This window comes from Orcinus orca, chromosome 13 (assembly GCF_937001465.1).
Source record: "Orcinus orca chromosome 13, mOrcOrc1.1, whole genome shotgun sequence".
In the NCBI taxonomy this organism is placed as follows: domain Eukaryota; kingdom Metazoa; phylum Chordata; class Mammalia; order Artiodactyla; family Delphinidae; genus Orcinus; species Orcinus orca.
In genome coordinates this window covers 24,588,782-24,611,831 of record NC_064571.1, presented here as the reverse complement: position 1 = coordinate 24,611,831, position 23,050 = coordinate 24,588,782, and the positions used below count along the sequence as shown (strand labels likewise).

General features: G+C 43.8%; 1 protein-coding gene across 5 annotated transcripts in view; it reads right to left on the bottom strand.

Moving 5' to 3' along the window:
• EVA1A (eva-1 homolog A, regulator of programmed cell death) overlaps window positions 1–22,761 on the bottom strand; it is a 70,118-nt gene extending 47,357 nt beyond the window's left edge. For 2 of the 5 annotated variants that reach the window (XM_049696280.1, XM_033411722.2), the window contains exon 1: window positions 22,626–22,760. The gene's annotated coding sequence lies outside the window, so the exon portion shown is untranslated. Of the gene's footprint in view, window positions 1–22,625 lie in introns of all 5 variants that reach the window. The other 3 variants (XM_033411725.2, XM_049696281.1, XM_033411726.2) reach the window with 3 other exon arrangements.
• Window positions 22,762–23,050: the final 289 nt, after the last annotated feature.

Sequence of the window (23,050 nt, the reverse complement as noted above, 5' to 3'; positions counted from 1 at the left end):
AAGTCCCCAAACCATAAACACAAAGGAAGTGCCCATGGAACTGGATGATGACACTGTCAGAACCAAGGTGCAACCAGCAGCAAAAACAATCAATATAGGAAATATCAGGACCAGCAATCTAAAGACCCAGTGTACCATGAAGGTCAGGTGTCCAGTTGTGTGGAAGGACAACCAGGGTAGGAGAGAGGAGTGATAATCTAAAGGAATGTTCAAAACTTGGGAGGCGGGATGCAAGATGCTTTCATAAAAGGCCCCAGATAGGTACAAGATGCAGAGTGTGCCATGCACATGTTGGACACCTCACATTTCCTAGAAGTCACTGGTGAGATGTGGTGCTGGATTCGAAGTAGCACCTGAGAGTGGGGAGAGAACCAGGGCGCATCCCTAAGGATGATACAGGCACTGAAGATTTGACCTTGCAGAGAGAAGAACTGAGTCAACCCTATGGGCCTTAAAAATGGTCAAAATCCAGGAAGTTACCTTTAAAAACTAGCTTTCAGTCTCTGGGTTCTGTCCCTGGATATCAGAACTCTGGCAATAGCCTGGGAGCAGGGGTTTCTGTCCCAGGAGGGCCTACATGAGTGAGAACATAAGAAAGGGGACAAGAATTTGAAAAGGAGACAAACAAAAACTGGTCCTGTGAAGCAGAGCACACGGGTTGAAGATGGGCTGCAAAGTTCTCATGATCAGCTCTAGGTTGACCTATTAGGATTGATGCCCCAATATATATGCCCAGGGGATCAGAGGACCCTCTTAAGTATTTACTGCCTCAAGTCAGATAGGCCTGGGCATACCAAGGTGGGGCTGATCCTAGCTGGGAGGAGCGGGGCAGGAAGCCAGACCATTTTAACCTGAAAGGGAGTCTAGAGTACTGAGGATGGATGAGGTGGGATGGGAGTCTCCACTTGGATTTCCCAGAGATCTCTCCAGCCCAATGTGTCCTAAGTTCATTACCCCACCTAACTACTTCCAATTTTCTCTACAGTGTTCACAATATCCTGAGCCTCCCAATCACTCACACTTAAACTTGGGAGTCATCTTAGGCCCTTCCTCTCCCTTGCCCTGAAGATTCTACCTCATATCCCTTCGAACTATTTTGTGCCCATTGTCACTCACCTAACTTAAGAGTGCTTCCCTTTTCTTCTTCCCCTACCCCAAGATCATATATTGGTGCCAGACTGAGCATTCAGAAACAATGTTCTAATAATGCCACTCCTCTGTTCTAAAATCATCACCTACAGACTAAAATTCAAGTGTGAGCCTGTAAATAAAGGCCCTTCAGGGCTTCCCTGGTGGTGCAGTGGTTGAGAGTCTGCCTGCCGATGCAGGGGACACGGGTTCGTGCCCTGGTCCGGGAAGATCCCACATGCCGCGGAGCGGCTGGGCCCGTGAGCATGGCCGTTGAGCCTGCGTGTCCGGAGCCTGTGCTCCGCAACCGGAGAGGCCACAACAGTGAGAGGCCCGTGTACAGCAAAAAAAAAAAAAAAAAAAAAAAAGGCTCTTCTTATGTTCTTCCCAACCTACCTTTCCAACACAGCCAAAGTCCAAGCAAATGGAATCATGTTCTTCTTCATATACTTCCCACCCAGTTCTACCTCTGTGTTTTGCTCTGCTGAATGTACTTCTTCATATTAATGCATTTCTGAGTCCTACCCACCCTTCAAGATCCATGTCACATCATCTCCTGTAAGAACGTTCTCTGATTCTCCCCTCCATACATAATTACTCCCTCTTCTGCAGCCCTGTAACCCTGTGTGCCAATCTTTTGCATATGGTAAGAGTATGTGTTTTCTACATTTTTGCATTACACTATGATTTCTTCAAAATTAGGGGCCTCACATCAGATTCTCCTTCATGAAGGAAGTGTAGGGAGACTCAAGAACATTGAATTTGGCCAGCTTGTAAGAAATGTAAAGAGGTTTGGGGGAATAACATTCTAAAGGAAGTCTGGAGTCATATTGTGATCCTGGAGTGATAATTAGAGGCATCTGAGAGTCATCAGCTGAAGTATAAAAATAGATGAGGTAACCCTGACAAAGTATACCAAAGGTAGAGGAAAAAGTTCATGGCTGAACCCTAGCCTGCCAGTGTCAGATGGAGAAAGAAGAAACTGTCATGGAGACTGGCAGGAAGTAGTCAAACAAATCACAGCATTCATACCACACTGGGCATGAAAAGAATTTCAGCCCTAACGGTCAACAACCAACATGTGCTTGAATAATTCTGAACAAATCCGGTGTGATTTTCTCTCTAGAATTGCAAGTAGGGCAGGACATGACGGCAAACTTGTGGATTCTTAATCCAGGACATTAAAAAAGGTGACCCACTTGCCATTTTATTCTTAACCAGTATTCCTCAAGCAACTGCTTCAGTCTGTCACTAGTGGGGCCTCCCAAGACCAGTATATCTGAGGCATCTGCAAATGTGAAGAACTCACAAAAATAATGCCCTACCGAGGAACACGCAAATGGGAACAAGAAGCATTCCTGGTCATCTGACTCTTTCCCATTTTGGCCTCCCAGTCCCAAGCCGACTTCTAAATCCATTATAATTATTAAAACCAGAGCATAAGCACAGGGACACTGAGGAAATCAGAAAGAGTAGCTCAAAAACAAGGTAGAGTCTGGAAACCCAGGGATGTCCCTCAGGGAGCCAGAGAAAATGGAAATTCTAGGTAGGGGTGTGCCAGCCTTCCTTGGCAGGAGCTGTGTAGATCCTTGAGAAGATGGATAGCTTCCACCTGAGACCTTCCTGATGGTTCCTCACCAGGGGGAGCTAGTCCGTAGCCACACAGGACCTGCTTTGTGCCAATTCAATTCAATGCAAAGCAGATAAACTGCTGAGCACGTGGGAGCTGAAAAGCCATGAGTTGGGCAGACATTTATCTGATGCTAACAGGGAGGCCCTCTCAAGTCAGTTCTGCAGCTTCCTTGAAACCACCATTGTCTTACACCATACTCCAATATACTGGAGTTCAATCTATTTGTTTCAAGGGTTCTACAAATGTTTGATTCAGATTACATTTTTTTAAGTATTTTTTAAACCATAAACAGATATATTCAGTGTGTGATATGCCAAACGTGAACAATCATAGAATAAAGGTTCTCTTGCCAAAACCATGAATATGTTTGAACACATTAGATATGTCATTAATTAGGAAAGCTGTAGTTCTGAAGATGTCATTAAATGATTCAGATCAATGCAAGTCTTATGCTATAAAACTCTGGCTCAAGCATGCCATGTTCAATTAAACGTCAGGCAAGACTCAGGGATATCCACTGAGTGCATGCTCACATAAAGATATAATAGTAAACTATACAATAATAAGTGACCACATTACCTGTTGCATTGTGGCATTATTGGTATTATTACTGTTTGTTTTATTCTTAGAGTGCTTGGAAGGTTTTTATAAATCCAAATAAGACCAACTCAGCAATGCAGGGCCAGAGTGCCAGTGATGAAAATGACAACTGAAGTTTGGACTCAACATGCCAAATTAAATATTTTTTGCTGTGTTAAAGGCTTTAAGTGATTACTAAAGAGAAACAGGCACTGGAGTTTCTCACAATAGTTTTAATAACATAATTAACATCTCATAATGGCACTATATATTTCACGGAAGAATTTTCTATCAAAGGAAGACAAAAATTCGTTGAAGAACTTGTTCATCTATTCCTTTCAATTAGATTCCTTATCATTAAAGAATGCCAACAGCTGTTACATAGTATTAATGAGTCAACATTAAAACCAAATTTTCCTATATTCTTCTTTCCAGTTTCTGGATCATTTTAATCAGAATAACCCACATCTGCAAGGTATCCTGTTTAAAAACGTTATCACTTTGAATGTCTGGCTGCCATAATTTTCTCAAGGCTGTACAGCCAATACAAAATATGTATAACTATATGTTATAAACTAAAATTATCATATAAAATAATTACATATATACAATAAAATTTTGGCTTCTTCTTTTACTCATTGATATTCCATATAAGATTTCATTTGAAGAGTATTAATGCTAAAAAAAATTGAAAATCACCGTGTTATTCAATACATAGGAGAAACCCAATATACTAAGCAGGAAGGAGTAAAAGAAGCAGGTCTTTTTTATCAGAACGGCAGAAACTAGGTAAGAGTTAATGTGCTTCAAGCATAACTCAGGTATAAACTTGGGGCTCAAAAAAATACTTGTTGAAATAATCACTGTAGCAGAAATGCTATGTCCCTTGCTTCTAGAATTGAGAGAGGGGGAAACTTTGGAAATGAAGAAACAGAGAAGACCATGGAAGAAGTTCTGCTTTTCCTATGAGAACCATCTTCCTGCATGCAAGTAAGTAGGACTTGCTTTGTGTGAAGCAGGACAGACCAAAGAGATGGTGGTCAATGGGTAGCCAAATGTATCCACTGACCATAAAGGCCAGCATAGCTGAGGTGTCAGCATATTGGAAAGAATGCCATGAGCTACTGCTCTGGACATGTGGTAGAAAAAAAGTGGTGACTAGACATGATTTTGAGGGAAGGATGCCAAAGGAAAAGTACAGCCTGGAAAGCAGAAGCAAAGTCCAGTCTAGGAATCATTCATTCATTCACTTGTTTATCAATAAAGCACCTATTAACAGAGGCATGGTACTAGTACTGGGGATATGAAGACAAACAAGCCTTGGTCAGTGTCTCTTTGGGGGAAAGGAGTACTGTTTCCAAAGGTAAGCACAGGGAGCGAAGAGAGGATGGTAGGGGGGCATAGTCGGCTCCCTGGAAGAGGAAGCCCCAGAGATGAGTCTCAAAGAAGAAACATGAGTTAATCAACTGGATAATGGCTGAGGATGGGGGAGGGAAACACATTAAACAGAGACAGCATTCACGCAGAAAGACAAGATTTGAGATGGAAAACTATATAGTTGGAGAAAAGCATGTGGATCAAAATGGGTGAAGGACAAAGTGAACGGAAAGGAACAGCAAGCAGATGAAGCTGTTGAAGTGACCTGGGGTGCTCTTGTCAGCACTAAGGAGACAAGGCAGACGCTATGCTGGGGATAGCACAGTATTCAGAATCCGCACACACACTTCCCTCTTCAACAGTTTCACGCTATTTGCTTGTGTAGCCTCCCATGAGAACTCCGAGAGCAGAAACTGTCTTTTTCACCTTTTTCATCCTTACATCCTTGGAGCTTAGCATAGTTCCTGGAATGCAACAGGAACCCAACACTTACTGTTATATGAACACTTACTGTTAAATGAACAAAGTTCAAAGTAAGGAAAGGAGAGGCTGGAAGGACAAATGCAGTGAGTGTGGCCTAAAGAACACTGACAAGCGCAAAGGCTGAGAAGCCATCTGAAATATAATAAACTAGGAATAAACAGAAACAGAATCCCTATGTCCTAAGCAGCATATAGAGAAAGTGAACAGCAAAATGACCGCAGATGAAGATAACTTAGAGTAGATGCACTCAATCACCTTGGTAAGAGGAAGGAGTCCTGAACTCTCCCTGAGAAAGGGCTGTGTTATAGGTTGAATTGTGTCCCTCAGAAAAGATATGGTGAAGTCTCAGAATGTGACCTTATTTGGAAGTAGGATCTTTACAGATGTAACCAGGTTAAAATGAGGTCATCACGGTGGGCCCTTCCAGATGACTAGTGTCCTTATAAAAAGGGGAAATTTAAATGCAGACATACACAGTGGGAGGGCAATGTGGAGAGACACAGGGAGAAAACAAAAATGTCTAAGGCTACCAGATGCCAGGGGAGAAACCTGGCACAGATTCTTCCCTAGTACCTTCAGAGGGAGCACGACCCTGCTGATATCTTTTCTAGCCACCCCAACTGTGAGACAATACATTTCTGTTGTTATAAGACATCCAGTTTGTAATACTTTGCTATGGCAGCCCTATGAAACTAATACAGGCTGGTGGTCAAAACACATCAACAACTGTGGCAGGCACTGGTGTTTAACTCCAGCATGCATTCCTCCTTACCCCTTGCTGGAAGAGCCCCACTTTGTTTGTGTGTCCATCCTCCCTGGCCCAAGGTATGGGTCATGCAACGGATTCACTTCAATCACAGAGGTCTCTTTGCCATTCCGTGTACCACGTGACCCAATGCTGTCCAATAGGTATCACTAAAAGGACTGCTGTATCCATCATATAATTCAGTTGTTCTAGGGTATTTCTCTGTCCTGTTTGAAATATTTGATGTAGAGACTGTCTCTTACTGAACCTGGCCAAGGCACTAAAGTAATGATCAGTGGTGTTACTAGACAACCTGAGGGAGAATGGTAACTGAATTGACTTCCTTGACCATAATTGTCAAGTTTGCCGTTTCAGAAGCTAATCTTGACCTCCAGGGTTTAAATCAACAAGTTCTCCCTTATCAGATATTACTACCTGAATTTGACAGTTATCTCCTGGGTGATTAGGTAGGGAATAGGACAACGTTCTAATCTAGACACTTAAATTCAGGGATTCCCTAATCCACAACCTAATACCACACTATCTTCTCCAAATTGTAACATGCAAAAATCATCAGGTTAGAACCTCAAGATGGGGTCTGAGTTTTGATTCATGTCCTTTGTCAAACACAGAAGAATAATCTCATACCTAACAGTTTTTTTCAGCTAAAACACAGCTGTAGTCCTTGTTATGCCAGAAGCTGATTGAGAAACTTAAAGGGCTGGGAGGGTCTTAGCAGGGACTGAGAGAAGAGAGAGGAGGGAGTTGCATAGGCTTATGGAGTGGGGCTTCATGACATACCCTGAGAGGTGGGGAGAAGACTCTACATTTTAGGAATGGCACAGGCTTTGATGCCATATCCAGGTTCAATCTCAGCTCCACCATTTACCAACTAGATGACTTTGGACAAACAACTTAGCATTTCCAAACCTCAGTTTGAAAAATAGGAAATGAAACTTAATATTCTTAAGAATTCTTAAGAATTATGCTTAATAATCTATATCTATGCACCCAGCATAGTGTCTTGTGACCAACAGGTGACCTCCCAGGATGTGCACATGATTCTGAGTCCCAAATACAGAATGTCTACAATTTTTTTTCTTCACTGGAAGAATCACTCCACTGAGCAACAAAGAAACAACTAGACATGTTCCCATCAAATTGGTTATGTAGTCCTGTCATTTTTACCTTGGAGCATGTCACAAACCATTTCTCTTCATGTTCCCTCCTTCTTAGTTCCCCTGAATTAAAGCAATGGCTCCTAAGTGGCCTCCCTGCCTCCATTCTCTCCCCATGCTCCAGTCCAATCTCCAGTGAGCCCCTAGAATTATCATTCTAGAACAGGGATTGGTAAGCTCACAGGTAAATCAAGCCCACTGCCTGTTTGTGTCAATAAAATTTTATTGGAACAGAGCCATGCTCATTTGTTCATGTATCATCTATAACTGCTTTCACAATATAGGGGCAGAGGTGAGTAGTTGCAACAGAAACTGTATGGCCTGCAAAGCTTAAAATATTTACTATCTGATCCTTCACCGAAAAAGTTTGCTGCACCCTTGGTAATTGTTCTAGAACACTCCCCTTGGTAACTCATCACTCCCTCCAGTGACTTACCTCCAAGATAAAGTCTAATCTGTGTTAGTTGGCCCTTACCAATCTTTCCTGATGCATCTCTCACTATTCCCCTACTTGAAGCCCAAACTCCTTGCTGAATGAGGGTCCTATAAACACACCAGGTTCTCTTCACGTAGAACAACACTACTCCCTTTCCACATAAAAAGAAAAAAAAAAATCTTCCATCTATTCTTCAAGATTCTTCTTAAATATCCCTTCCTTTATGAAGCTTTCTAGAACTGCCCCCTCAGACCTATACAAGGGTCAGGCACTCCTTCCTTGGAAACAGTGTCCTACCAATAAATGGCATGTCATATACAGTAGATATGGGTCTACATATCTGTCCTCCTCACTAGACACCCCCAAGCTAAACTGTCTCCTCTCTTTCCCTCCTGGAGCACCCTGTTCTTTTCCAACATAGCGCTTACCATAGTTTGTAATCATGTATTTCTTTGTGTAATTATTTCTTTAATGTCTGTCCCCTAATAAAGTGAGCTCCAAGAAGACAGGAACTAAGACTGTTGGATTCACCACCACATTACCATCACATATCCTGGAGCCAGCCACATAGTAGTTGTTCAGTCTGTTGAATGAACGAATGATTGGATGAATGAAAAAAAAAGACAGAGAGAGAGATTTTACTAATGAATCAAATATCAATGAAATAACCTAAGGAATCAGAAAGTGCTGTTGCTTTCTGAGCACACCAGATACTGCCCCTCAGACCCTTCTGGTACTCCCATGGTCCACAAGGTTGGGCATAAGCACCACTAATAGCTTTGATATGGATGTTTGGAGCATGTATACAGCCCTATTCACTCATTCTTGGGATATGTGTGGAACATTTACATAGCCCTTTCCATGAGATCAAATTCAGACCCCATGAAACTAGAATAAAGCCACATGTACATTTATATCATTGAGTCCACATTTTCACTGAAGCATACAGTGTCCTGACTATGCCCTCCTGGAGAAGGACATCCTCTACTCCTTTCTACTAGGAAAAGGTGGGCAAGACTACTACAACTTCTTCCCTCTGTCCCTAAGGACAGTGTCCTGTCTGTGCATCACACCCATACCCAGCCAAAGGCACTCCACACTATGCCTACATCCAGATGAAAGACCTGCGTGGGAAAGTTTGAGGAGGGAGTTAGGCTGGAATGATTCTTCCTTGACTCATACAGAGGGAATCTTCAAGCTCAAAATGTGACTCTTGAAAGTTTTACTGTTCATTTTTCCTAATACCTGAAGCTCAAGATCAAGCAAATAATTCAGCTGAGTTGCTGCTTCATGTGGAAAAAAAATCCCAAGGCCATTTCCTGTGTGGCCTTTCTGATTTTTGACAGTGTCTCTTTGAGAGACAGCCCCATCCATAAAGGCCTTCTGTGGAGGTGTGTGTGCATTTCACTGAGATGTTTCCAAGAAGATGCCAACCATTCCAACCAAGGCAACTTTATGAAGTTGGCAGCCAAACCCTATTTCCTGCCTGCAGCCTCAGGGATGTCAGTTCCATGAACGAAGAAAAAGCTGAATTTCATGTTTAAGTCAAACTTTTAACCCTCTGTGGCATCTACCTCTGGTCTGAATGACAAAAGAATCCTATGTATTAAAACACAGAGATTTTCTTTGGATCTAGATAAACACTTCTTCTCAGAACTTGCTGGACTTGTCCTTTAAGCCTGGTAACAAACCATTCATAAGGAAATGTCAGTCTTTCCCATTATTAAGAACTGAAATTGCAGCAGCCAAATTATCTAGATTCATTTTAAGCATAGGGTTGTTGCCCTAGCAAGCCTCCTTACAAAATATGCCTTCCATTTCCTATAAAATCCAAGCAAATCTCTGTTTCCTTCTATAGATTTATCTTAATCTCCAATCACTTTTCCCTCTGCTCACAGGATCACATGTCTCATGTCCAGTTCAAAATCAGTGTCCCCCTCTCCCGGGCTGCAGTCCTCATTTTGACCCAAATAAAACTTAACTCACACACACATACACAAAGATCAGTGTCCCCTCCCTTCCACCCACTGTGCTGTGAGTCACTTTCCTTCCTCTCAAGGCTTTCTGCCACCCATCATTCTTACTACTCTGGTATCTATAGAGCAGACACCCCAATTCCACATGATTGACAGGGAGCTCTAGCACACTGTGCTCTCTTGGAATATTTCAAAGATAAATTCAGTAGATGATGTACTGTACATAAATTTGATGTGGTCTGGATTTAACAACATGTGATAATGATTCACCATTGGGTACTATGAAAGAAATTTTCTCTACTCCACCTAATAAAAGCTGAAGATCTGAAACACATTTCAGGGGCTTATTTATTGAGTCCTAACCATCTACATGGAAACTGTCCAGAACATGGGGAGAGATATTAAAAATCTGTATAAAAAAGAAAAGTGAACATAGAGATGCTTTCCCCAGTGTGCATAGTGCATTTGTGGCCACTCTGTGAGGCCTCCTCTGGTTCTGTCCCTCCCCATAGATATTGACAGGTCTTTTCCATCTCTAAAATGTTCCCTCTACCTAATACCTTTAGTTATCATCTTCCCTTTCTTGTTGCTTCCACAGCCAAGCATCTGGAAAGAACTGCCTATGTTTGGTATCTCTACCTACTCACCTCACATTTGTTCCTCAACCCACCTCATCTTTCAAATTCCCCTCACCAAGTCATCAATAACTTCCTTATTCCCAAATCCATGGATATTTCTTTTCTTTTCTTAATGGATTTCCAGATAATTTGATGCTACTGATCCCTCCTTCCTGGAAACTCTCCTGTATTCCAGTCTCCCATTTCCTCCTACTTTTCTGCCCAGGTCCTACTCCTGTTGCCTTCACTAGAGCCTCTCCTTGCCCTCCCTCAGAGGTCAATGTTGCGCCCTAGTCCCCCCACTCTCAGAGGCAGTCTGGCAAAGCCATAAATAGCACAGGCTCCGAATCCTGACTGCCTTGCCTAAAATCCTAGGTCCATTACTATAGTTGTATGACCTTGGGCAAGTTACTTACTATCCCTGTGCGTCAGTTTATTCATTTGTAAGGTAGGTATAATAGTCTTCTCTGGCAATGGTTATTCAGGGCATTAATACACTTAAAATATTTAGAACAAACACATAGTACACACTCAATAAGCACCGGCCATCATAATTCCTCTTCCCATGCTTTATACTCTCCTGGAACACCATGACTTCATTACCTCTTGTTAAAAGTTTGCCCTTGTATCTTCTTTAAGACTTCTCTCCTGGATGCCGAATCTGCTAAACCATTTGCCCACTAGACATGTCCCTCTGGCTGTCCCTAAAATTCTTCAAATTCAGTTTGCCTGCAACTGAGCTCATCATCTTTTCCTGCAAATGCTTCTCCTCCTCCATAACCTCTCCTAATGAATAGCTCCACTATACTTACTCTTGGTTGCCCAGGCCAAAATCCCAGACAGTCCTAGACTCCCGCCCCTGCCCCCAAACTCCACCGCACAGTCACCAACTTGTGTCAACTTTATTGCCAAAATATTTCTTGAGTCTGTGCCCAATTCTCCACTCCTATTACCAGTGTCTTAGATAGAGCCTCATTTTTTTTTCACCTAGATGATAAGTAACAATAATATTCACCACTATTTTCTCATGCCCATTATGGATCAATTACTGCAGTAGACACTTCACATACTTCATCGTCCATAGTCTCGACAGTCATCTCTCCATGAGGGAGGGGATCATCCATCCCTGTTTTCAGACTGAGAGAGACAGAAGCTCAGAGGCACTTAATAAATAGCCTAAGTTCCACAAAGATGTTATGGGGCTGCTATGTGGACTGAGGTCGGTCTGACTCCAAACCCCAGGTCTTTTCTACTCTCTAAACTACAGTGGTGTCCTGACATGGTCTTCCTGCCACCTGTCTCATTCTTCTCCAACATCTACTGCCAGAGGGGTCTATTTCTACAATGAAACTCTGACCTAGTCTCTCCTCTGTGTGAAATCCTGTAGTAGCTCCCCCGTGCCTTCAGAGTAAAATTCAAACCCTTTAGCAAGGCTTTTCCTGGTGTGCCACTTGGCCCATTTAGAGATCCGCCTCCCTCCTCTCCAACCACACCTACCTCTCTTCCCTTCCTGGAGCACACCTTGCCTGCTCACCTGGCCATGCTGTATTTCTCGCTGGCCCCTCTGCCTGTGATTCTCTTCTCATCAGCCTAGATGCCTCCATCTCAGCCTCCTAGATGCTCTTGGACCCACCTGCTGTCTAAGCTGAGTTTAGCTGTGCCTCCTCTGGACACACAAAGCACTCTGTCTTGCCTCTAGTGCTGAATTTTAGAGTGATGCAACAGTCATTGATTGAATGTCTACAATATGTAAGAATTCATGGTGGACTCTAGTGATTTAGGAATCAATAAGACATGTCTTGCTTTCAGAGAATTCACTTTAATGAGAGAGATGGATAGCAAAATGTCTCATTACTATCTTTGATTCCCCTGTCTGCACACTGGATTTCAGAGATTCTTGGGCAGGAAGAGTACTTGTTCATCTCTGTGTTTCCAGGGCCTAGAACTATGCCTGGCACACAAGGGAGTCGGTAAACACTAACAGCTTGAGCTAAAGAGACAAACCAAGGCCACCAAGCTATCTCTGTGAACACACAATGCCATCTACAGGCACCATCTTCACTTTCATGTGTATCTTTTCCAGACTCTAATATGTCCAAGTAATTGTTTTCTGATTTTCACGAGGTCCTCTAAGTTCACTCCAGCGAGGAAGGAAACTAATGTCAGAGGTTGTTCAGCCAAGTGGAACACAGGATAGGCGCTTCAGTAAAGTATTGTATGTGTCTCCCAATAAGAGGCCCTTCCAGCCCCTTCTCGTGGGCTGCTGTGGCCTATCTTGCCAAGATAAGTGAGTAAAAGGACAAGTCAGCCATATTTGTGTAGGTCCTTAGGGTAAGACAGGTTTGGGCAGCTCTTCTGAAGGGGGGGGTCCCTGTGTAGAAACAAGACCCCCTGAAGTCAGTTCCCTCCGGCTACTGACCATCTGAGTGACACAGGCAGGAGGGCACAGGGCAAAGGGAAAAGGCTTAGATTACGGCAGGTTTTTTTGTAAAAAAGACTTCTTTCCTTCAAAAGCTTATGGTTACTTCTCTGCTGAGCAGCATTTCTGCCTCCTCTCACCTTGGAGGACAAGGTACAAGCTGTCTCGGAGATCAAAGAGGGAGCAAGAGGAGGAAGAGAGAGTTGCTGACCCCCAGAGCAGACAGCTTCTAACTGCTTCTAAGTTCTGACAAGGCAAGACCTCAGACATCAGGCAGAGGAGAGGGAAAGAGGAAAAACATGGAGGAAAAGGCCACTCCCACCTGGACCACAGCAACCCACACACCTGTACTTTCCTTTGTGAAAGCTAGATTTTCTAAAAGTGTCTCTGATGATAATATGACCATCCCGACACTGTCTGAAGCAATGGTGAAGGGCTTAGAGTCTGGTGGCCTGGATCTGATCCCAGGTCTGTCTTTTAGCTGAGGGTGGGATCCTGATTCCTCCTCTGATACTGACCTCAGAGGATGGTTGTGAGGATCAATGCAATAAAGGCATACAAAACCCTTACCATGGGTTCTGGCACCCACCCCAGGTGCTCCTATTGTAACTGGCCACTGGAAACCACCTATGGGACCACTTTCTGTGGAGGAAGGATGTTCCTCAAAAGAGACCTCCCTTCTCACTGCCTCTATTCCCTGACCCCTGACTGGATTGAGTCTTCCTCTGCATCTGTATCTTCTCTGTCACAGAACTACTCCTCTGTTTTGTGCTGGTTTTCTTGTCTATCTCCCCATTCAGGCCATGAGCATCTTGAGGGTCAAGATGTGACTTTCATGCTAGGGCATTCATTCACTTATCACTTACTAAGTGTTTCCTACATGACATGGGGGTCACTAAGTGGTAAATAAATTACTGAAGTCTGGGAATGACCTATAGAATCACCTATATAAATTGTCCAGTCAACAAGCATATGTACCTATCACCTGTGGTGAGCTTTGGCAAAAGACTTTGGGATCAAAGAAAAGGACTGCAACTGTGAACGTGATTCCCAGGAAATGTGTCAGTCATGACAGTTGATCTGCTAGGTCACATGCTGGATTTTATGTAAAACAGACCCAAATGATCAAGTACACTCTCACTGTCTGTCTCTGTCTCTGTCTCTGTCTCTCTGCCCCTGCTTTCTTCCTCCCTCTCTAAGTCCAGAGAAACTTAGCAATTACTTACCAATTCATACAGACTTTTGGCTGCTCTAAAGATAATGTTCAAAAGCCCAGAATCGGGAGGAGCCATCCGTAGAGTTCATCAGCCAGGGTATTATCTTCCTCGTGTTTGTCTCTCTGGCGCCCAGCACAGAGCTATTTACACCACGTGTATTCCAAACTCACCCTAATTCCTCAAGATACCATCACCAGTCTAGTCTAGTCTAATCTAGATTAAATGACCCTTTCAGAACCAAACAGGATTTCACATAGAGTCAAATAATCGAGGTACATTTCACAGAACACAGCTCAAGACCTGAATAGGGTGAGATGTGTCTCCTTAGAACCAGACACACAAGCAGAACCAGCTTCATTAGGAATCTGCCTGCTGGTCAGTTAAGAGGCAGCCAAACCATGACATCAGAGGCCTGAAAACCTAGTGCCGGGTCTGACATTCCTCTCCTGGGCTAGTTTATCTTCTGGATCAGGCTTTAAATACCTCAGTGAAAATGCAAGTGATGCCCCCAAAATCTTGAGTCAGACTTTTACTCCAGTCATTAATACCCTAGGAGAATCTGTTTCTCAGATCAGCCATCTGGTGACCCAGGAGAGAGGATAATGCCAGAGGCAGTAAGAGTCTGGTATCTGAAGGGGGAAGGCAGTGCAACAGGGGATCTGAGTGGTCTCTGATGTGTTGATGGACAGGGAAGTTCTCACTCTGCTCCATCCTCAAAAGCAGCCTTACTAGAGTATTTCTGTGACCCCCCCCAACAAAACCTCAAGGCCTTGCACACCCAGATAACCTCATTCCACTAAAATTTGGGAGACAACCAGCCAAAACAAGCAAACTCAGGGGGATTACAACTGTGTGAGTCAGCTGTGGAAGAAGCCAGAGTACACAAATGTGCAGGTGTTTGTGCAAGGTAGTCTGGCCTATACAGCAAGTGGCCAATGGACCAGCAAGGAAGGGGTTCAGCTTTCAAAGGCAGGGCTGCATTCAGGGAAAAAGATTTCAAGTTAGTGAAGTGATCACCTGTAACCTAGTATCCAGTGTCATGCATAACTCAGATAGGGGGTCAGTGACAGGTTCCAAACCTGGTTCTCGAAAACTCCATATGAGTCATTAAATTCTCTTAACAAGTTTTACCTTTAATATATAACAGCAGTCCCCAAATTTTTGGCACCAGGGACTGGTTTCGTGGAAGACAATTCTTCTACAGACCGGGGAAGGGGGATGATCAGTTTCTGGATGATTCAAGTGCATTACATTTATTGTGCACTTTTTTTCTATTATTCTTACATTTTAATATATAATGAAATAATTATACAACTCACCATAATGCAGAATCAGTGGAGCCCTGAAGTTGTTTTCCTGCAACTAGATGGTTCCATCTGGGGGTGATGGGAGACAGTGACACCCAAAGTGTGTTGCTTATGTCCAGTCTACTCCGTAATCTTGTCTTGGTTTCTATCACTACAAAAAAGCCTGCTTCACAAGGATAGGATGTTGGAAATGAAAGCAGGTTTTTCAGTGCTTTTGTGGCAATCTCAGGATATTCTGCCTTGACTTTAATCCAGAACATATGGAGATTTGAAGTTGCCTCAAACATACTTTTAAGGTCACCGTCATTTGCGATCTCAGGAAGTTGCTCCTCTTCTAGCACGGACAAAGTTGATTCACCTGGTTTATTCACAAATGGGTCACGGATCCATTCCTTCCTAGGTCAGGGGTCTTTTGTGATTGGGAAGTAATGCCCAAACTCTTTTGAAAGCTGAGATAGGTGATCATGCACCAGCTGGGAGAAAGAAGGCCCTGGCTCAGCCTCTTTCAAAATCTCTGCTAATGTTTGAAACATGTTAAACATCCCAGTGTTCACTCATCGCCCCCATAATTCCAGTTTGGCTTTGAATGCAGCCACTTTATCTGCCGACTTGAACACAGCTGTCGCCCTCCCTTGAAGTGACAGATTGAGTTCATTGAGGAGGTTGAATATGTCACACAGGTAAGCAAGTTTTGCAACCCATTCTGTGTCACTGAAATGTGCTGTCAGTGGTGACTTTTTTTCTAAAAGAAATCTCTGGAGCAGCTCTTATAACTCAAAAACTCTGGCCAGTGATCTACCTTTAGAAAGCCATCTGACTTCTGTATATAAGAGAAGACGTGTGTGCTCTGCGTCCATCTCCTCACAAAGTTGCATGAACAGACATGAGTTAAGAGCATGTACTTTACTTATTTATTTATTTATTTAGAGAATGAGGTCTAATTTTTTTTTAATTTTTATTTTATTTTTTTATACAGCAGGTTCTTATTAGTTATATATTTTATACATATTAGTGTATATATGTCAATCCCAGTATCCCAATTCATCCCACCCCCCACCAACCCACTTTCCCCCCTTTATGTCCACGCGTGTGTTCTCTATATCTGTGTCACTGTTTCTGCCTTGCAAACCGATTCATCTGTACCATTTTTCTGGATTCCACATATATGCATTAATATACGACATTTGTTTTTCTCTTTCTGACTTACCTCGCTCTGTAGGACAGTCTCTAGGCCCATCCACATCTCTACAAATGACCCAGTTTTGTTCCTTTTTACGGCTGAGTGATATTCTATCATATGTATGTACCACATTTTCTTTATCCATTCATCTCTCAATGGGCATTTAGGTTGCTTCCATGACCTGGCTATTGTAAATAGTGCTGCAATGAACATTGGGGTGCATGTGTCTTTTTGAATTATGGTTTTCTCTGGGTATATGCCCAGTAGTGGGATTGCTGGGTCATATGGTAGTTCTATTTGTAGTTTTTTAAGGAACCTCCATACCGTTCTCCATAGTGGCTGGATCAATTTACATTCACACCAACAGTGCAAGAGGGTTCCCTTTTCATCATACCCTCTCCAGCATTTGTTGTTTGTAGATTTTCTGATGATGCCTATTCTAACTGGCATGAGGTGATACCTCATTGTAGTTTTGATTTGCATTTCTCTAATAATTAGTGATGTTGAGCAGCTTTTCATGTGCCTCTTGGCCATCTGTATGTCTTCTTTGGAGAAATGTCTGTTCAGGTCTTCTGCCCATTTTTGGATTGGGTTGCTTGTTTTTTTAATATTGAGCTGCATGATCTGTTTATATACTCTGGAGATTAATCCTTTGTCCGTTGATTCATCTGCAAATATTTTCTGAGGGTTATCTTTTCATCTTGTATATAGTTTCCTTTGCTGTGCAAAAGATTTTAAGTTTCATTAGGTCCCATTTGTTTATTTTTGTTTTTATTTCCATTACTCTGGGAGGTGGGTAAAATAAGATCTTGCTGTGATTTATGTCAAAGAGTGTTCTTCCTACGTTTTCCTCTTAAAAGCTTTATAGTGTCTGGTCTTACATTTAGGTCTTTAATCCATTTTGAGTTTATTTTTGTGTATGGTGTTAAGGAGTGTTCTAATTTCATTCTTTTACATGTAGCTGTCCAGTTTTCCCAGCACCACTTATTGGAGAGAATGTCTTTTCTCCATTGTATACCCTTGCCTCCTTTGTCATAGATTAGTTGGCCATAGGTGCGTGGGTTTATCTCTGGGCTTTCTATCCTGTTCCATTGATCTATATTTCTGTTTTTGTGCCAGTGCCATATTGTCTTGATTACTGTAGCTTTGTAGTATAATCTGAAGTCAGGGAGTCTGATTCCTCCAGCTCCGTTTTTTTCCCTCAAGATTGCTTTGGCTATTCGGGGTCTTTTGTGTCTCCATACAAATTTTCAGATTTTTTGTTCTAGTTCTGTTAAAAATGTCAGTGGTAATTTGACAGGGATTGCATTGAATTTGTAGATTGCTTTGGGTAGTATAGTCATTTTCACAATATTGATTCTTCCAATCCAAGAACATGGTACATCTCTCCATCTGTTTGTGACATCTTTGATTTCTTTCATCAGTGTCTTATAGTTTTTTGAGTACTGGTCTTTTACCTCCTTAGCTGGGTTTATTCCTAGGTATTTTATTCTTTTTGTTGCAATGGTAAATGGGGTTGTTTCCTTAATTACTCTTTCTGATCTTTTGTTGTTATTGTATAGGAATGCAAGAGAATTCTGTGCATTAATCTTGTATCCTGCAACTTTACCAAATTCATTGATAAGCTCTAGTAGTTTTCTGGTGACAACTTTAGGATTCTCTATGTATAGTATCATGTCATCTGCAAACAGTGACAGTTTAACTTCTTCTTTTCCAATTTGTATTCCTTTTATTTCTTTTTCTTCTCTGATTGCCGTGGCTAGGACTTCCAAAACTATGTTGAATAACAGTGGCGAGAGTGGACATCCTTGTCTTGTTCCTGATCTTAGAGGAAATGCTTTCAGTTTTTCACCACTGACAATGATGTTTGCTGTGGGTTTGTCATATATGGCCTTTATTATTTTGAGGTAAGTTCCCTCTATGCCAACTTTCTGGAGAGCTTTTATCATAAGTGGTGTTGAATTTTGTCAAAAGCTTTTTCTGCATCTATTGAGATGACCACAAGGGGCATGTACTTTAATGTGGTTGATAATTTTAATCACAACCTGCAAAACGTTGTTAAGTTCAGGTGACATTTTTTGGCTAGCCAGCATTTCTCTATGGATGACACAGTGCATAGATTCACATTCAGAGGCAACCTCTTTGACCTGAGTAGTGAAACAAGAAAGATCTCCAGTCGTGGCAGCCACTCCGTCTGTGCATATACCAACACAAAATGACCAATTCAGTTTTCCTGATATGTAATAATTCAAAGACTTGAATAGTTCTGCAGCTGTGGTATTGGTTGGCAACAAAAGTGCACATAACATATTCTCATGCACATCCTCCTGGAAAATATATCGCACAAAACCAAGCAATTGTTGCCTTGTTGTCAACATCGGTAGACTCGTCAACCTGGATTGCATACCATGGTGACTCATTAATTCTCTCCAACAGTTGTGCCTCAATATCCTCTGCTATTTGATCAATTTGTCTACTTATGGTGCTGGCCGAAAGAGGAACACATGCCACCTTTTGAACTGCAGGCTCTCCTAAAAGTTCACAACAAATGTCCTTAGCAGAAGGCAGGATCAACTCTCACCAATAGTAAAGGGCTTCTTAGCTTTAGCAATGCAGTTAGTCACTAAGAATTATGCTCTCAGTGCCGACACATTTGATGAAGTGGTGGCTTTCAATAATCGCTTCTGTTCTTTGTGTTCACGTTTGTTTCTTTTGAAAATCTCCAAAGGCTTGTCTTTTAATGCATGGTGCTTGGTCTCCACGTTTGGCTAGGGTTAGCTTGTGGACTTCCCAAAACTGTGACTGAGACAAGTGTGCAGTGTGGGAAAGAGGTGTGGATGGAAGTGGTAAATAAAATAATGGGCAAGCCACACGCAGACTAAAATAAGTGTCGGATTCTGACTTAAAACCTGCCACCAGATGCAGTTGTACTATTGAAGTACATCAACTCACTTGCCCCTATAAAGCCTGCCACCAGATGCAGCTTAATTGTCACTTGCCACTCAGTGATCGGGCTTTGATATGAGCCTGCAAGCAATTGATTTATTATGGTCTCTGTGCAGTCAAACCTCTCTGCTAATGATAATCTGTATTTGCAGCCACTCCCCAGTGCTAGCATCACCACCTCAGCTCCACCTCAGATCATCAGGCATTAGATTCTCATAAGAAGTGCACAACCTAGATCCCTCACATGCGCAGTTCATGGTAGGGTTTGCACTCATATGAGAATCTAATGCCACTGTTGATCTGACATGAGGCGGAGCTCAGGCGGTAATGCAAGTGATGGGGAGAGGCTGTAAATACAGATGAAGCTTAGCTCGCTTGCCTGCTGTTCACCTCTTGCTATGTGGCCCTGTTCCTAACAGGCCATGGACCAGTACCATTCTGTGGCCCAGGGGTTGGGGACCCCTGACATATAACACTTGGAGAGAAAACATACTCTGCATCATCAAGTATAAGGCAAGAGACCCACCTGATGCCATTCACCCATCCATCCCACATTCGTTGATTTATTTAACTCAGTATTTCTGTGCTAGGTGCACATTGCAAAGGGCACATGCTTAGAAAGGACAAAGCTGGAGTCAGGTAGCTCCTGACCCCTCGTCTGCACCTCTAACCTCAAGCAGGTGTGTTGATTCCATAGGACCACCCCCAAAGAGTTAATGCCATTCTGACTGACCTGGCACACATAAAGCTCCATTTAGCATCAAGTTCATTGGTGCTGACCTAGAACTGTGACAGGAGACTGACCCGAATGTCCTGTCCCTCTGAGACTGGGTTAGGGGCAAGAGGGAGAGGGAAGGAACAGGATTGTAAAAATAATGGCACAGTCTTAGATCACAAGTGTGATGCAGTTGAAAAACCCAAGGGACTTTGGCTTTTTCAATGTACACAACAAACTCCAGCTCATATTTATGGAGCACTTACTATATGTGGGGCACTGGTTTAAGCCCTTTACCTGCATAGTGTGAAGAGTGTGTGTTTTGCAGTTCAGATGTCTGTGTGAATACTGGCTTACCACTCATTAGCTGTGTGACTTTGGGCAAACTGCTTAGCCTCTCTGTGCCTCCATTTCTTTGCCTGGAAAATAGGGTAATACCAGTACTAACTTAATAAGGTCCTCATAAAAGTTAAATGACTAAAAATATAAAATGCTAAAATTGAGCCATGTCCTGGCACAGAGTAGCCACTCAGTACAAAGATGAATAATCATTATCCTATTAGTTAATCACACTTCTCTGCAGAGAAGGCAGACTATTTCTTCCTATTTTGTTAATAAGGCTTTGAGAGACTGAGTCAATGTGCTCAAGGTCACAGAGTTAAGTGGCAGAACTAGGATTTGAATGCAGGCAGACTGACTCCAAAGTCAGCAAGCTTAACCACCAGCATGAGTACAGCACTGTGCTAGGTCCAGGTACAAAGAAACAAGTCAGGGGATGAACAAGAGATCCCTATACAGAACAGTAAACACTGTAAGAAAGATACACTGAAAGAAAAAATGGGGAAGGATGGCTGGTGCTAGGGTAGCAGGGAGGGACAGAACCGAACCATCTGCAGGAACTGAATAATGCTTCATCCAGCAGGGGACTTGAGCTCTAGTCTCAAAGAATAATAAGCAATTTGTCAGCCATGGAGGAAGAAGGGCATTTCAAAAAGTCAACACCTAGAATACCAGAAGAATAGTGAGTTGGGTGCAATGGAAAGTGCATACAGGAAGTGTCATAAGGTGAGGCTGGGAAGGTAAGTTGAGGCCAGTGTGAACAGGCATGTAGGCCAATGTCTGTGGTTAGATTTTATTCTGTAAGACAGTGATTCTCAAACTTTAATATGCACAGGATCTACCTCTGGTGCTTGTAAAACATGTTCACATGTGCAGATTCCCATCCCTTCTGTTGGGGGGTAGGGGCAACACTTACATGTTAACAGTCAAAAATGTTTCCAGACATTGCCAGATGTCATTTGGGAGGCAAAATCAAAACCCCAGTTAAGAGCCACTTCTCCCATCCCTACTTTACAGATGAGGAAATCCAGCCACAGAAAACTACAGAAAGTCCTCATCCAGGATTCAAATGCTGGAGGTCCCACTCCAGGGTCCGGGTTAGCCAACAAGCCTAATAGCCTTTTGGGGAGAAAGACTCAAGCCAGGCTTCTGGGGAAGAATTACATATTTGCTGACAGACTGGATGATGGGTAGAGGATGAAAGAGTAAGGCTCCAAGGTGAAACTTCAGTGCTTGTCACTGAATTGTGAGGATAGTAGGTACTAAATAAATCATTTGGATTTGAATAGAACCAAGATGTATTTGCTCAAAATGGAAAAAGCCTGGTTCCTCATGGTATGACCCAGCGGTAGGTGTTGGGATTCTGCTCAGACTGCATAGAGGAACTCTCTGTAGGGCTGGGTGTGGGTTGTACGGTACAAACCAGCTGATTCACAAATCCTGGCTGGGCCCCTTCCCAGGTATGTGACCCCGGTAGCGTTATTTAACCTCTGTGCGCCTCATTTTGCCCCTACTCAGAGGGGCACAGAGTAAAGTAGGGATAGGAGTCCCTATTCAGAGCCTTAATGTGAGCACTCAGGCAGTTAATAAGAGCAAAATGGCAAGCTAGCACGAAGTTTCCTCGCCTATCCTTCCAAGCCAGCCTGATTATCGTCACGCGAGTCCCCTATCCAGTGCTCCTACCCACCCCCACACCCCAATCCTTGGGAAATCCAGTCAGAGCTGCAAGAAGCTGACCGCGTCCCTCTCCACGAGCAGAGCGTGCCCCTGAGGATTTAACGGGCGCCAACGACCTTGTTACTCCCCAATCCGCTTTGATTTCGGGGTCCCGGGGGTCGCCAAAAGCACGCGGCCAGCTGAGTGCCTCGAAAGGTGAATGAGATTGAAGAGAGCCATGGTAATTTCGGACAGATCCGCCTCCAGCAGGCCCGGGGTCAAAGCCAGTCACTGTCGCGGGCCCGCACACTCAGCCCCTGGTCCCAGGGGCGGAGGAGGAGAGAGGCGCTGAGATTAGGGAAGGACTCGCTCTCGGAAGCCAGGCTGCATTAGCAAGGAGCAGAGTTGTTGGGTCCAGAAAAAGGAGCCGGGGCGGGGGTGGGGGGGGGGGCGAGGGGGCGGGGGAAGCAACAGGAAAGTAAGAGGAAGAGAGAGAGTAAAAACAAGCGCTGGGAAGCAAAGTTCCCTGGGGGACCCAGGCTACAACACCTGGCAGGGGGTCAGGAACAAAGCAGAGGCTTCAGGTCAGAAGTGCTCTGGGTGTTTCCGAAGAAGGGGTGTTCCGGGCAGACCAGGGCCCGCTGGGGATGCCAGGAGCCCCTACGCCCTTAGCGCTCTCACCGGCGCCGCTTACCTTCGCCAGAGCCACCGACGCGCACTTCCGGGGTCCTTGCTCTGGGACCAGGAGCCGATCACTAAGGCGAGCACGCAACAAAGCTGTGGCCAGGCTTTGGACCGGCACTGGCGCCTCGGAAAGAAATCCCAGGGGAGACACGCCGAGGCGGGCGCGGGGCGCTGGGTCTCGGCCTGGGCGCTCACGGGCAGCGGTAGTGAGCCCCGCAGACGCTGGAGAAGCACGAATCAGTGGGAGGAAAAGCTTGTCTCATTTCCTTCGGTCTTCCCCCTCCACTCCACCCACTCCGCTCCGGACCTGCCCTCCCTCCCCCCTCCCCCCTTCCCAAGCCAGTGGCCCATGTGGGCTCTGGAAAGACACGAAACTTCAATGGCTGCCGCAAGCGGCGCCTCCCTCCGCGTCAAGTTAGTTCTAGCTCCGGAACT